The sequence below is a fragment of the Taudactylus pleione genome, unplaced genomic scaffold (assembly GCF_031769625.1).
Source record: "Taudactylus pleione unplaced genomic scaffold, aTauple2 ptg000212l, whole genome shotgun sequence".
Taxonomy (NCBI): Eukaryota; Metazoa; Chordata; class Amphibia; order Anura; family Myobatrachidae; genus Taudactylus; species Taudactylus pleione.
Window position 1 is genome coordinate 1575476 of NW_028284614.1, and position 15448 is coordinate 1590923.

The 15448-nt window shown below is 45.5% G+C and overlaps 1 protein-coding gene across 1 annotated transcript in view; it reads right to left on the minus strand.

The window, feature by feature from the left end:
• The window catches only part of SMIM3 (small integral membrane protein 3), a 30185-nt gene extending 16072 nt beyond the window's left edge, over nt 1-14113 (minus strand). The window contains exon 1 of the mRNA XM_088478246.1: nt 13935-14113. The gene's annotated coding sequence lies outside the window, so the exon portion shown is untranslated. The remainder of the gene's footprint in view (nt 1-13934) is intronic.
• Nucleotides 14114-15448: the final 1335 nt, after the last annotated feature.

The following is a 15448-nucleotide window of genomic DNA, read 5'->3' on the forward strand; positions in this document are numbered from 1 at the left end:
TGAATAAAGCAGCAAAATAATTTGCAGTTTATCCATTTTGATGTTAAATGCTCTAATACTTGCACCTTTTGATTCCTTAGCTGACATACATGAATAAATGAAAGGTTGATTAAAAAAATGTACTGATTATATGCTAATTATTTAGTCTCCCTAATCTGAATTGTGTATGATATAACGTGGTGTATAAGGCTAGGATTCACTAATTGGTGAACACACCCAGCCACGCCTCCTCCCAGTAAGGATAGACGCGTCCGGGCCAGCAGATGTTCTGCTCTGTAACAGCACACTGCTGAGAATAGAAAAGTTGACTACGGGTCTCAGGAGATGAGCGCCAGGCCGCTGGCAGTGTAACTAGGGGGAGGGCCAGTTCCTGGAGACGACCCAGACTCCACTTCCTGCACCTACTTGCTTCCGGTATAGCCCCACAAATTTGAGTTTCAAGTCTATATAACAAATTACTCTTTCCAGACAGTGGCTCCAATAACAGTTCCTTCCTGAGAAAAGTAAATAGGTAAGTGATAGCATATGCTGCCTGTGGCTTTACTGCTGGGTTTGGACTTGTTCCAGATAAAAAAAAAAATTATACTGTAGCAACATATACATTTTTGGGAGAGAATTTTATCAGCGGTCTTCCCTCGTATCTGACACAATGGGCATGATGGCAGTAGAAACAATGGGCTCTACTGTCAGATTTGTTAATGTTAGGACAGTCTGTTATAGGTGCAAGTGGGTAAGAGCGCCAAAGTTGTAGTGTTGGATCTGAAGCGCACATAGTTTCTGTCATTTGGCGCGCCATGCATAGCAAAGAGAAATAATATTTATGCTTTCGCCTTGCTACTCATTTCATACTATGTAGGAAATGTACAAAGCACAAAATGTCTGCTGCGCAGAGCAAAACCAGCTATACACCCGCTGCGCCCTATGATGTGTATGAGCAGGGCAAGATTAACAATGGGACACCTGGGGCAACAGCTACAGGCAGTGTCGTAATTAGGGGTTTTATAGCCCTGGGCAAGATGAAAAATGGAGCCCCCCACCTATGTGCATGTGCCGAAAAAGTGGGCATGGTCACATAAAAATGGGGGCGTGTCAACATGACATCACTGTTTCTCATCACTCTGGGAACTCTGTTCCTTTCCATTCCATATGCACCTTAATGCCCACGCTAGTAGTGCCCCTTATACAATGCCCCCAGTAGTAGTGCCCCTCATGCAATTCCCTCAGTTGTAGTGACCCCATTAATGCCCCTTAAGCAGTGACCCCATTAATGCCCCTTAGGCAGTCCCCCAGTAGTGCCCAATATGCAGTGCCCAATATATAATGCCCCTTATACAGTGCCCCCAGTATTGCTCCTTATACATTGCCCCCAGTAGTGCCCCTTATGCAGTGCCCAATATATAGTGCCTTTTACACATAAGACAGACAGAGAGACACACACACAATTTACTTACCGGAATCCTCGCTCCTGCGCCCGCCACCGCGGTCCACTGCTCCCGTCCCACTCGTCATTGTGGGAGAGACGTCATGATATCTCTCCCTTCACCCAGTGCGGGAGCTGGAAGGCGGAGCTCATAAGTGAGCTCCAGCCAGTGTCGGACTGAGACATGAAGGGCCCACCAGGGGAATTCAGTGGTAGGGACCCCTGCTTAAAGAGTGTGGTCAGCTAACAGTCTAGAACCTGATCCCTAGGGGAGGGGGTGGAGCTCTCAGGCAGTGGAGCTCACCAGGGATTTCCCCTGTACCCCTGTGGGCCAGTCCGACACTGGCTCCAGCCCGGCCCTGGGTCTGACTTATTTCCTGCAGTGCTAATTTAAACACACCGCTGCCGGCGCGTTTGTTTTAATGTGTAGTGCTGTGGGCTGCACGTGCCCTGGACTGCGGCCAGCACCACCCCGCTGCCTGGTCCAACGGCGCCCAGGGCATTTGCCCTGCTCGACCCACCCCACGTTATGTCACATCACAATGACATTATTATTTATTACCAGTTATTTATATAGTAGGGTAGGCTTGGCCATTGACTATCAATGATTACCAACCACCGATGGCTGATGGTTTTGCCATCGATGGTGGAGATCCATAGGTTCTTTGCCATCATGGCAGAGCCCCACAATGTTTTTGTTTTTTTCCCTCCCTGGCATCGGGACATGGAGCATAGCTCTGCCACCTGAGCCCGCTCCCAAATCTGATTGGTCTACTGCCCAACAGAGCAGGGCTGACCATCGAAGGTTAACCCACCGATGGCTATCCCTACACTAGGGCTACATTTTTGTCAGGAGCCAATTAACCCATCAGTATATATTTGGAGTGTGGGAGAAAACTGGAGCACCCAGAGGAAACCCACATAGGCATTGAAAGAATACACAACAGGAGGAATTGAACACACAGTGCTGTGAGGCAGTAATGCTAACCATTAGACCATCCATGACATCATGACGACAAAATAACTGCACAGACAGCCATAAATCATAAATATTAAAATTGTATTTAGATTTTCCTTACAAATTAATGCATGTTCTCTACTTTTACATATTACTGGCCACACCCACACAGCACTGGTCACACCTCCTCTGCTTCTCACAATGGCCCCTTGATTATTTTCAGTGCCCGGCCCATTTGGCCCTTAATCCGGACCTGTACAATGTAACAAGACAGCGTACATGGCCACACACAATTAAGCACACAAACCTGCTGAACTTGCGACTGGTTCTTCATTTATCTACACACACTGTATGAGGACTATACTTGCCTAATTTCTGTTACTCCTCTCCTTTACTAGGAAGTGGGTGGGATGAGGGAGATCCACCCAGTCTTCATGGGGGTGCAGAGGACTACCCAGGGCCGGTGCAAGGTTTCCGAGCACCCTAGGCAACATTTCACCAACCGCCCCTGCTCCCTCCAATTCATAATATTCCACGTATCAGTCTCCCCAGTTAAATAACATGCCACACAGCAGTGTCCCAAATTCATAATATATATATACACACACACATTTATATATATATATATATATATATATATATAACAACGATAGGCTGGCACTCAGGAAAATATAACACCGCAACCGGCCCGGGTGCCTCACCTATCCAGCTTGCTGTGAGTTTTGCTGGTTCAGCCCTGGAGTTCCGTCCATCATTTCTATATATATATATATATATATATATATATATATATATTAGGGATGTGCAGGCTCGGATAGGTTCGAGTTTGCACGTGGAGTTCGGATTTTTCCCTCCAAAAAAACGGAACTCAGAAAGAGGCAAAACGTCATCTTACATGGACGAACATCATCATTCCTGGACAAAAGTCCAGGAATGATGATGTTCGTCCATGTAAGATGACGTTTTGCCTCTTTCTGAGTTCCGTTTTTTTGGAGGGAAAAATCCGAACTCCACGTGCAAACTCGAACCTATCCGAGCCTGCACATCCCTAATATATCTATATATATATATATATATATATATATATATATATCTATATTATGACAGAAATGGGTGGCTCTCGCAGCTGTACGGGGGATCAATCAGTCGGAGGTCCCGCTATCCTTCAGTTCAACGTTTCAAATTTATTTAAAATTTCTCATCAGGAATAATTAAAACAAACAGCATCTTACCTTAAATACACATGTGAATGTAGTCAGATAGACTTTTTACTATGTGACATGTTTGTTATTTTTACTGTGTCATTTTTATTTACAGATGGTTTCTTGCTCTTCCTTTGTGAGCGTCCGTAGCCGTCATTATGGTTACGTGTATACACTTTGTTGGGTTGCTAAGTTACAGTCCCGGCGTCTGACGTCAGGCCCGCCGCGATCTGGCGCGCCCCCAGTGACGTCAGCAGAAGTCCGGGCACAAGTGGTGTCGGGTGTGCACGGTCGGTGGGTGATTCACATGTGTATTTAAGGTAAGATGCTGTTTGTTTTAATTGTTCCTGATGAAAATTTTTAAATAAATTTGAAAAGTTGAACTGAAGGAGAGCGGGACCTCCGACTGATTGATCCCCCGTACAGCTGCGAGTGCCACCCATTTCTGTCATATTATTTGCATTCTTCCACAAGGGAAGGCACCCAGTGCCTTGTTGCTTACGTTTAAGCTAGAGTGCCGAGTATTCCATATTTATATATATATATATATATATATATATATATAGTTTTTACACAGCTGAGTCGAATACACTCCTGTACACCCTATACTGCCCCCAGCCCGCCCTTCTCAGTATTAGGAGCCCACACACACCCAGAACTCACCTCACTCAGGCCTTCATTCAGAGGCGGCCGTACGGTCTGCGACCGCACGGCCGCCTCGATGTTTGTCAAGTGCGCATGCGCACGAGGGAGCCGGCTCCTTCGTGCGCATGCGTGAGACCCGCTATGACCGACAGCGCCGGTCGTAGCGAGTCTCTTTCCAAAGGGGGCGAGCTGTCAATGTTGATTGACAGCTCGCCCCGTTAGGCGGGCCGGGGGGGTGGCAGCCCAAACGGAGGCGTTCCCATGGGAACGCCTACCGTTTGGGGGAGGCCCCACTGACATCACTAGTGATGTCAGTGGAGACCTTCCGGCTCTGACAGAGCCAGAAGCTCTCCGGGGCTTACGACAAGTGAGACCCTACCCTAGGGTCTCGTCGTAAGCCCCGATGGTCGCGATGGTCTCTGACCATCGCGACCATCACCCTAGCGGTCGTTAGAGCTGTGGGTGTAAACCCACAGCCTAACGACCGAAACAGAGGCGGGCGGTCAGGATGCAAGCGGCCGCCCAGTTTCTGAGCGACCGCTTGCATCCTCCGACCGCCTCTGAATGAGGCCCTCAGCGTCCTAATGGGATTTTATATTGGACAGATAAAACATAGCAAATCCAGTAGCTGTCTCTAATTGTAAAACATAGACTAGAGACCATGACAATGTAGGGCCATGTGGCTCCCCACCTGGTGTTTAACTTAGAGGACCAACACGGAGACTGACCTATATTGCCACACCATGCATTGACAGAAATGTTATGCCATGCAGTGCACAAACTCAGGTCCCCTCCATTGAATCTGCCTTTGTGTGTGCACCTCTCACCTGCTGCTTGTGGCCAAGACAGTCAGGGGAGCACCCAGGGAAGGAGAGTGGGCAGGTACACAAGGAGGTGGAGAGACTGGGCGGGGTTACAGAGCAGAGACGAGCCCCGTACCTGGGCTCAAAGTACAATCATTGGCGCCAGCTATTTAGCATATGTCACTGCCCCTCACCATTCATTGTAACGATGGGGGTGGGGCCATGCAACAGGCAGACCGGCCCCACAGTCCCCTCGGCCCAGCGGGAATGTTCCCGGTAAATTATAAGGCCAATCAGCCCTGGTTGTGTTTGAAGAGCAGCAGTTGGCTAGAATGGAGACATTCTTACCATAATATGGCACCAATGCCACTTGGTTTATGGAGCTGTGCAGAATGTGATTTCTCTCTGCAGATCTAGATTATTATATAGTAGTGGCAAAGGGGTGAGGAGGCTGCATTTGTAGGTTTGCAAGTTCATTTCCAATCTGCAAAATGACTTTAATACATGACAGAAAGGCAGTGCCCATAGTGCTTCACTCTTATGATTGACTTAAACCATGAAAGTGGTTAAACCAACCAGGAATCTAGGAGAAAAAAAAAAAAAAAAACATTTATTTGATTCAAAGGTGTGGTACTAAAGTGATAGGAGGTTGCACTATGATATGACGTTACCGCTCAGCAGTAAGTTACAGTAGTCACATTGGCAGAGCCATGTGCCAGGATCTCTGATAACTGCAGGTGTTTCCCCTCATTACCTTCTTGGGTGATGGGATAACTGACAAGCTGAGCAGTGGCCAGCAGCTTTAGAAGCTAAAGCTATTTTAATAAAGTTATAGGGCAATCGTCAGCATGGTATTACTTCACCCTCCTCACTACCTCCCCGGCGGCTGTGCACATGCATAGCCGGGACGACAGGGAGGAGCTAAGTAACGCAGCTTATTCTGTAGTTGCGATACTAACCAAGGGGACAGTTGCTTTTTGGAGCAGTTGTCCCGGCATAGGAGCAATGATAAATTGCTCCAGTGTCACGTTTCCCCTGCTGCGAGTTGGATACTGAAGTACGGCCTCCGATGATGAATAGGCCCCTATAAATCTATTTTGCAAGTGTGAAACATAACTACTGCCCACTGTTACTATTATACATTCTTAAAAAACCTACTCTTGATCCTAACACTCTCTCCAACTACCGTCCCATCTCTCTCCTCCCTTTTGCCTCCAAGCTCCTTGAGCGTGTTACTTTCAACCACTTTACCACCATTCTTTCCTCCCTCTCCCTCCTTGACCCTTTTCAGTCTGGCTTTCGTTCTCTCCACTCCACTGAAACTGCCCTCACAAAAGTCAGCAATGACCTCCTTGCTGCCAAATCCAGGGGCCACTACTCTCTGCTCATTCTCCTTGACCTCTCTGCTGCTTTCGACACTGTGGACCACCCTCTCCTTCTGCAAATCCTTCACTCCCTTGGTCTACGTGACACTGCGCTCTCCTGGCTATCCTAATACTTCTCTGACTGATCCTTCTCTGTTTCCTCTCATGACTCCTCTTCCCCACCACAGCATCTTACAGTAGGTGTTCCCCAAGGTTCTGTTCTTGGACCTCTCCTATTCTCTCTCTATACGTCTTCTCTAGGTAAACTCATCATCTGTTTTGAACGCCATTATCATCTCTATGCTGATGATACTCAGATCTACCTTTAATCCCCTGAACTCTCCCCCTCTCTACTCACTCATATCTCCAACTGTCTCTTTCCCATCTCTTCCTGGATGTCCCAACGATTTCTTAAACTTAATATGTCTAAGACTGAGCTGATCATTTTCCCACCCCCCAACATAACCTCACTTCCCACTATTTCTTTATCAGTTGATGGTACAGCTATCTCCCCTAGCCCCAAAGTGCGCTGTCTTGGAGTTATCCTTGACTCCTCCCTCTCCTTCAAACCACATATCCAGAATCTCTCACAGTCCTGTCGTTTTCATCTTAAAAATATTTTCAAAATTAGACCCTTTCTCACCCAGGATGCCACTAAAACCCTCATACACTCATTGGTCATCTCCAGATTGGACTACTGTAACCTCCTATCTGGCCTCCCCAAATCCCTTCTCTCCCCTCTCCAATCTATCCTCAGTGCTGCTGCTCGGCTCATCTTCCTCTCAAAACGCTGTGCATCTGTCTCCCCTTTCCTACAAGTTCTCCACTGGCTCCCCTTCCCTTTCAGGACCCAATTTAAGGTTCTCACACTCACTTACAAAGCCCTGACCCATTCCTCTCCCACTTACATCTCGGACCTCTTGTGCTTCTCCGTTCTCTACTTTCATCTACTTCTTACTCCCCACTAGGGCATCTAACACTTGGTTGCTTTGCTCTCTTGCTTATCTGGGTGTTATGGTCGCGAATGTAGCAATGTAATTATCCATGTCCTGTATTGTATTGTACTGTAAGTCACTGGTCAACCTAATTGTTTATGTACTTTGTAAGGCGCTGTGGAACACTTGTGGCACCATATACATAAATTATAATAATAAAAATAATACATTATTATTATTCACCATCTACAGTACAGTAGAAACATCCGTTTTGTGGACTGAACCAATGATTATGAGAATGTACAACCTGTTACTTTATGATGAGCTACTGAACTAGCGACACCATTAAATGAAAGCGCATGCCTAATTGAGTTCACTAGTTTATAGTGACCGCTATTCTGCATAGTCATTGAACGTTAAATCAGCCCAGGAAATTACTGCTTCAATTGTCTGTAGTCGGTGGGTACTTTTCAAGTGATATATCAAGCAGTGAAAACAGTGGAGAAGTGGACCAGTGGAGAAGTTGGCCATAGCAGCCAATCAGCTTCGATGTAGCATTTTTTAAAGTACATTCCGTAAAATGATAGGTAGAAGCTGGTAGGTTGCTATGGGCAATTTCTCCATTGCTCTCGACTCTCGTCACGGCTTGATAAATCAATCCAGTGGTTCTCAAACTGGGTGCCTTGGCTCCCTTGGGGCACTTGCAGGGGTGGCACGGGTTGTTGGTCTAGGACCAAATAAAATTTATAATGGTTAATGTAGTAGGCAAAACCAGAGCTGGTGGCTATTAATCATAAAATATGTGGACGGAAGCACAACCACCACATAACAGAGAAGCACAAATTACTTAATACTGTAATATTTGTTCCTGAATTTCTCAATAACAAACTTCTGGCCTAGGGGTGACGTGAAAACAATGCGAGTCTTTGTTTTTGGAACCACTGCATCCACCCCTTTGTATTCACTTGGTCCTGAGCAGACTGCATCCTACAGTATTACTCAAACTTTCCACAATATGTCTCCACTCTTGTCACTGCCTGATACATCGACCCCACTGAGATAGGTAATTTCATTCCAGATTCCTTTAAGGCGCCTTAGCGCATGAATTCTTTATAACGGCAACTTCAAGAAGTACATGGAATTAATTCATTATCTCTTAGTCAGTAGGGGAGACCTGACACACTCTCCAGCGATCAATAATTTTTTCTTCTTTACAGACATAATTTGCAATATGGTTAACATGGACAAATGTTTACTTCTAGGATGCACTGGCCTAGAGACAATGTAAATGGCTGTATGCCAGTTTAAAGGTGCCTACACACTTGGTGATGTGGTCATGATGTGATATCGTGTCCGATTTCCCCTTGAACTCTCCCCAGCAGTCGTGGGCACAATTTGGTGTTAAAAACTGTCCAATATGACAAATGATCTATCGCGCCTCCTAACTATTCCAGTGCATCGTGACTTAGATTGTCAGATCTTCCCTACAGCACGGCCGATCTGAAGATGCGATGTACGACCTGCGGGGACGCGCATCGGCATCGTGAGTGGCCAGTCACGATTTGGGCATATTTTACACGATTTGTAGCCATGATGCGTCGGAATCGGGCAAATCGTGTAAAATATCGCTAAGTGTGTAGGCACCTTAAGGAACAGAAACTGAATGAAAGAGAAGCAGAGAATAGTGGGAGCAAGTATCTCCAACCCTCCAGGATTCACTGCATGGGTGGAATTTATATACAGTAGATTCTGGGTTGAATGTTTTTTTGGTGTGTGTGTGTTAGTGTTTGTCTATTAGTGTGTGACTGTACAGTATGTGTTTGTATTAGTGTGTGACTGTACAGTATGTGTGTGACTGTGTGTGTGTGTGTGTATTAGGGGCATATTCATTTGGGAGCGAGAATAGCAAAAATCACACCTGCACGGTTTTTCCTGCAAGTGCAGGATTTTTGCGATACAATTAGGTGCGTGTTTTTTTCTATTTTGAGCCTCGGGAGGTTTTTTCTCCTCGCACACCCAGAGCAAGTCTGATTTTTCCTAAAATCGTTAATTTTAGGATAAATCAGCGAGACTTACTCTGGGACCCCGGCGGCACCCTCCCTGAGGACTAATTAAGCAATTGGAAGTTTCCAATTAGCTCAATTAGTCCTTAATTACTGTCCTTCTGCAGCGCTCTTCTGCATCCAGTGGCGGGTCTGCAGCAGCGGTGAGTATGCAGTGTGTCAGTGTTTGTAAGTGTGTGTGTGTATGAGTGTGTGACTGTGTGTGTGTGACCCCCGATGTCCTCCCGCCCCCCCTAGTGTATGTATGCCCCCCGTAATGGGCAATGGGAGAACTACATCTCCCAGCAGCCCTTGTGCGTCCCTGCAGCCCCTGGAGCCTACCAGCAGCCCCCTGGGACTCCCAGCAGTCTCCTCCCCAGTGAGAATATAGAGGGGAGGCCACCGGGAACAGCGGAGACCCCGGGGCAGGTAAGTGTAATTTTTTCTTATATTATTTTTTTATGCGGCGTTGGGTTTTCAGAGCTCAAAACCCCGCGACCACTTTTTTACTGGATACCGTGGGAATCGGGAGCGCGCATACCCCTGGTAATCCAAAATTGGGTGCGAGGGGCGCAAGGTTTTTTCCTCGCTAAACCTCGCGCTCAATTGAATATGCCCCTTAGTGTGTTTCGTGTTTCTTTTTATTGTTCACACAATCCTTTTTTTTTTACATAACTTTATGAATGTTTTTGAAACAAAAACGTCCTATGGGAACAAAGCCTTAATTTGCCATGATTCTATGCACTCTCACCATGAAAGTGTTTAGTGTCAAAAATATAATACAGGGGGTCATAGTGTCCAAAAGACACAATTTCTTTTTTCTTTTGACTAATGACACAAGTTCAGTCAGCTGCCTGCGTAAAACCTATTTCCTGCTGAGTAGCAGCACTGGAAAGACGTAAAATACAAATTACAGAAGCATTTTAGATGCAAGGCTCTAAGTTACCATGTGGTACACATCAGACACCATCAAAGCTTTCACGGTCTCTTTCATGATTTAATATATGTGCAGGGTACACAGGAGACCTTAGTTCTGGATCCTTTTATAGGTGTACTGCCATTTTTCTGTTAGTCTGAGAGACAACCTAGAAGACTCTTATTTTTAGGAGATATTTTATAATGGGATAGATGCATCACATTGAAACGTTAACACGTTATTACTATATTATGATAACCAGTTTGTGTTGCTTTAGTAGAGGTGATTCATTTAATGTACAGATTTTGGAAAGCAAAAAGGGAAATTGCACATAAAAACAAAAACCGCACAGATGAGGTTGATGAAGGAGGGGGGCAAAAAGAGCAGAGAGAGTTCTGCTTGTGAGAACGTAAGCTACTGAGACTCGGACTGGACGTACCACTGGAGTAAGACTGGCCATTGATCATTTTCAACCACTGGTGGGAAACCAGTTATGGTTGAACAATTAATGGTTTAACGATGTGCAGACCCCAGCCATCATTAGCCATCGGGACTCTACCACTGATGTACACCTTCAATGAAAGCCAGTGGTCATCCCATCAATCCAAAACTAGTTAACATCGGCATTTGACCATGGATGATTACGCACCATCGCTAGTCAATGGACAACCGTAGACTGGAGTTGATAAGAACATACAGAGCAAGTAGCATCAGGTGGGGGAGGATAGGCTAAAGTGAAGAAATGGGGTTTGAGAGATCAGTTAAAACAGTGAAGATTGAAGGAGTATCTGGCCAGTCAGGGTAAGGCCCTCCATTAGTGAGAAACAGCACAGGAGAAGTCTTGGGAGTGAGAAATGGTTCCCAGAGAGGAGAAGAGACGTAGGTCAACAAGGGTGAGAAGGAGTTATCTCGTGGCAAGACGGGTGGGAAGCTTGAATGGAACTCTAAAAGAAATGGGAAGGCAGGTAATGGATTGGAAGAGTAGTACAGCGGATGTGGAATGATAGAGAAAAGTCATTGCCACCAAAACATTTAGAACAGATTGTAGAGGGGAAAGACAGGTAAGGAGAAGGCCAATAAGTAGGAGGTTGCACTATTCAATTTGGAAAAGAAAGCTGCTTTTGGTGCCGTATTACCACAGCAAATCGCCCAAAATATAGTGTATACACAAGAGATAGCAAATACCCTAACTTGTCCTCATGAGCCACATCGGTGCCCCTCCTGTCACTTTTTACCCTACTTAACGTGTTGTTACCATATGCAGGAATGGTAAAATGCGTCAGGATTTGGGGGTAAATGGTACTTTAAATTAAAGTTGAATTTATTACATTTATTACATTCTACTAAAAACTGAATGATCAATTTTGTGCGGTTATCCTGTAAATATCTTTTCGCAGACAGAAATCACTTGTCTCGTTCACAAAGCAAAGTACCGAGCACTTACTGCAGATGTATAATGCTATGGATATGACTCTAGAGAACGTTATACATTTTCAAGGAAAACAAACAGGCAAACTAAAAGTACGTAATGGTTTTGAGAACAAATACTGTAGTTAACCCCTTGCAACTATGTTTGTACAAAGCATCTGTGAGAACATAAATATACTGTTACTGAAGGAGGAGGTAGGACACATGGTTGCAAATCATGGCCCCTACTGCATATTAATAATGGATTTTTGTGCAATCCCATAAAAAAAGATTTTACAAAATAAAGTACAATGTTCTTAAAGGAAAACACTGCAAAAGGAAAGCTTTAAAGCTGCATATCTCTCATACCCAAACCTCTCCCACGTGGGCAGCTCCACTCACCCTGTGATCCTGCGGAGCAGGTGTGAGAACCAATCACACGCTGCAGCCAAGGATATTCTAACGCAGTGGCGTCAAACTCGGGCCCTCCAGCAGCTGTTGGACTACATATCCCAGCATGCCCTGCCACAGTTTTAGCATGCCCTAATAGCAAAACTCTGGAACTCTGTACATAAACCCCTGAGCCATTTTAAAGTGGCAAACTTAAAGCTGGGCACACACTGATAGATATTATTGCCCATTCCATTATATCTAGTTCACAGATATATCAGGTCTGCAGTGCAGCACAGCAGATGGCCGATATAACTGAAAGCTACATTGGTCATCTGCTGGTATGTACGGGCGACCCGCCGATCGCCCATAAACATTCTGCAGGTACCCGGCGGTGATTGACAGCTCAACTCAATTTAAATGCCCATCCCAGTTGAGCTGTCAGGCCTGGCACATCGGGCAGACGACTGGTAAACACTTACCTATCGTCAGATGGGTTGGCGGATCAAACTGTCGACCTAGTTGTGTACCAACTTTAGTGTTCTGCCACTTTGGTGGCACAGATCTTGAAATAAGTTTATATTAAGTGTTTTTTTTTTTTATTTATTGTTGTCAAATATCTACGGCTTAGCAGCATTGTGGTTAAGGTGCGTACACACTGGGCGATTAGGAAAGACTGCACATCAGTCATTCAGCGTAGGCACCCTCCATCATTCCAGAACATCATCGACAGATTGGGCTGCATGTTCAGGCGATGGACGATGTCGGCAACGACCAGCGGGAGCACGCATCGCTGGTCGTTTCTGACATTATAGTGCGCGATTACTGAGCGATTGCGCGATTACGATGTCGTAATCGTGCAATCGCTCAGCAACATCCCCCAGTGCGTACGCACCTTAGGTTTTTTTTTGTACCCTGGAGCTAAAGTATCAGATTACAACAAGTTTACTGTGGCCAATGAAAGGTTAAACACTCTTCACATACAGCAGCGCACCTGAACAGCATAATAACAAACCGTACAAACAGTATCAAACAGCAGCAACGCTTCTTACATACTAAAATATTTTTTTTTTAAGCAACCCAGTTACATTCAACAAAAACAGTTAAAACATTATTCTCTTTAACTATAACCTTGTGCAGATACTCCCTTCCTATTAATTTAACGTCATTTCTTGATACATGATCCATTTTACCCAGGACATAGCACTCCAGTCCTACTTTTTTATTTACAAGAGTTTCCCAGGACTGATTATAATTTCTAACCTTAATAATATAATTTTTCCTTTTTAAAAAAAAATAAAAATAAAATATGTTACCTTTACTTCAACCGTGATTAAATACATGGGAATCTTACTGAGGACTGATCTCACTATTTGTTCTCCCACTAAAATGATGTTTGCATTAAGAGATGTATATTTTGATATATTTTCATTTACACAGTGTACAAACACGGGCAGCACTTTGTATAGAGGAGTCTGACAACATATAGCATATGGGACTCAAATTCCACATGTTCATTTCCTTCCCTCTTATTTAAATTAACACCTTAAACAAAAAAGGACAAACTTAACCCATATGCCCAATAACTGGCGATCGTCAAAAAATTCCTTATGTACGCTTTGTTGGGGGGGGGGGAGAAAAAAAAGAACATTGATAAAGTAAGCAATACTTCCCCATAGTTTATTAACATTAGGCTGCGTAGCACTAACATATTCCATTGCACTTTACAATTGGGAGCACAGCAATAAAATAACACTATTCACAGACAGAGTTAAGTTGACCACAGTGTGTGAACTGGTTTCTCCGAGCACATTTAGTTGTCCGGCAAACTACGTTGAGATTTGTGACTTACCTGCTCAGCAATGCTCCATAGAGGAGATGACAAGGAATTGGGACTTTGTAACTCAGGAGTGGCAGCTCACACCCCAGACGCAGAACAGCGAGATATCTGCAATGTCACACACTGAGGACTGTCTCCCCATGCCTGGGCACTCTGACTGCAGCAATGCTTCGAAGCTTCACTAGCTATATCGTTAGGGGGATGTGCCTGGCCTTGAGGGGAGGGGGTAGCTCCTTTACCTCCTCCTGCCCAAAAAAGAAAAACAATAAGTCTCTCATATTCAGAGAAAAGCCACCTAGTGACTGAGACACAATCTGCACACTGTTATGAGACATTCACAGCCAGTATTAATGTGAAGCATGGCTGAATGTACTTTGCATTGTACATTCATAGGACGAAGTGAACCTGAGCACAGGAAGACAAATCCCGCATGGGTAGAACTCTTATCAGATCTTGTTCTTGCATTAATATGACAGTATTATATCTGTAGACAGTACTGTGAGTAATAGCCGTATAGTACAGCTAGTTCCAGTGGCATCACTTCAGCGCAGAATTGCCTACCCTCCTGGAACGGCTGGGATGCTCCCGAAAATGTCCGGCAGCCGTTCACGTACCGTGTGAAGTGGGTGGTCCGGGGAGGCTGATGAAGCTATTCTTGCTCATCATTGTGGCCCTGCCACCGTTTCACAGTGATGGTAAACTCGGCATTATGTAGCAGGTGGTGGGGCCACCATGATACAGTTGCATCCCTGCTGAGCTGACCTGGCTGACACCTCAGTAAGTCTGGAAGTATGGCGCAGCCATCCATTACTGAGTGAAGTGGGCGGTCGATGACTACTGGTCATTATGGCCTTGTCCCGGCTTCAAAATGCTGGTAATTGCGGGACTGTGTAGTGGGAGGCAGGGTCACGATGGTGCAGTTGTGCCATCACACCCACCGGCCCGCCCACTTTGCCGTGACTCCCCCCCCCGCCCAAGTTGAGCCAACCTGGCTGCCCCCAGCCAATAAGTTGGAAAATATGGAGCAAAGTACTTTCCTTGAGTCTATAGTACTTCTCTTCCTTGTTAAAAGGGAAGGGCAGAGCCATGATGACATGACTGGCATCATCAGGACACAGACCCAGTGCAGGCCCTGGGGTTAGGCCATAAAGGTCAATGTCTGGCGCGCCACTTCTCCAAGGGCCATTAGCTACATTTTAAGGGCACCAAATTGATCAGGTCCTGTGTTATTAGTGTCATTACACAGCAGTAAACAGACCTGTTTATTCAATTTGCATCATCATGGCCTCGCCAGTCTCTGTGCAGAAGAAGAGCAAATGGGCAGAAACTGCATGTCGGAAGCTTTGGTCATGTCGGAAGCTCTGGTCATGTCCCCGACACTTGGCCATCATGCAGGCTTGTGCTGATTCCAACAGGGTACATGTTGGCAGGGGCACACAAAGGGGGGGATCAGGTACTAATTACCCAGGCCCGGCCTTGATGGAGGGTACTTGATCGGCTGCCTGGTTCTATGTACTGGGCTGCGG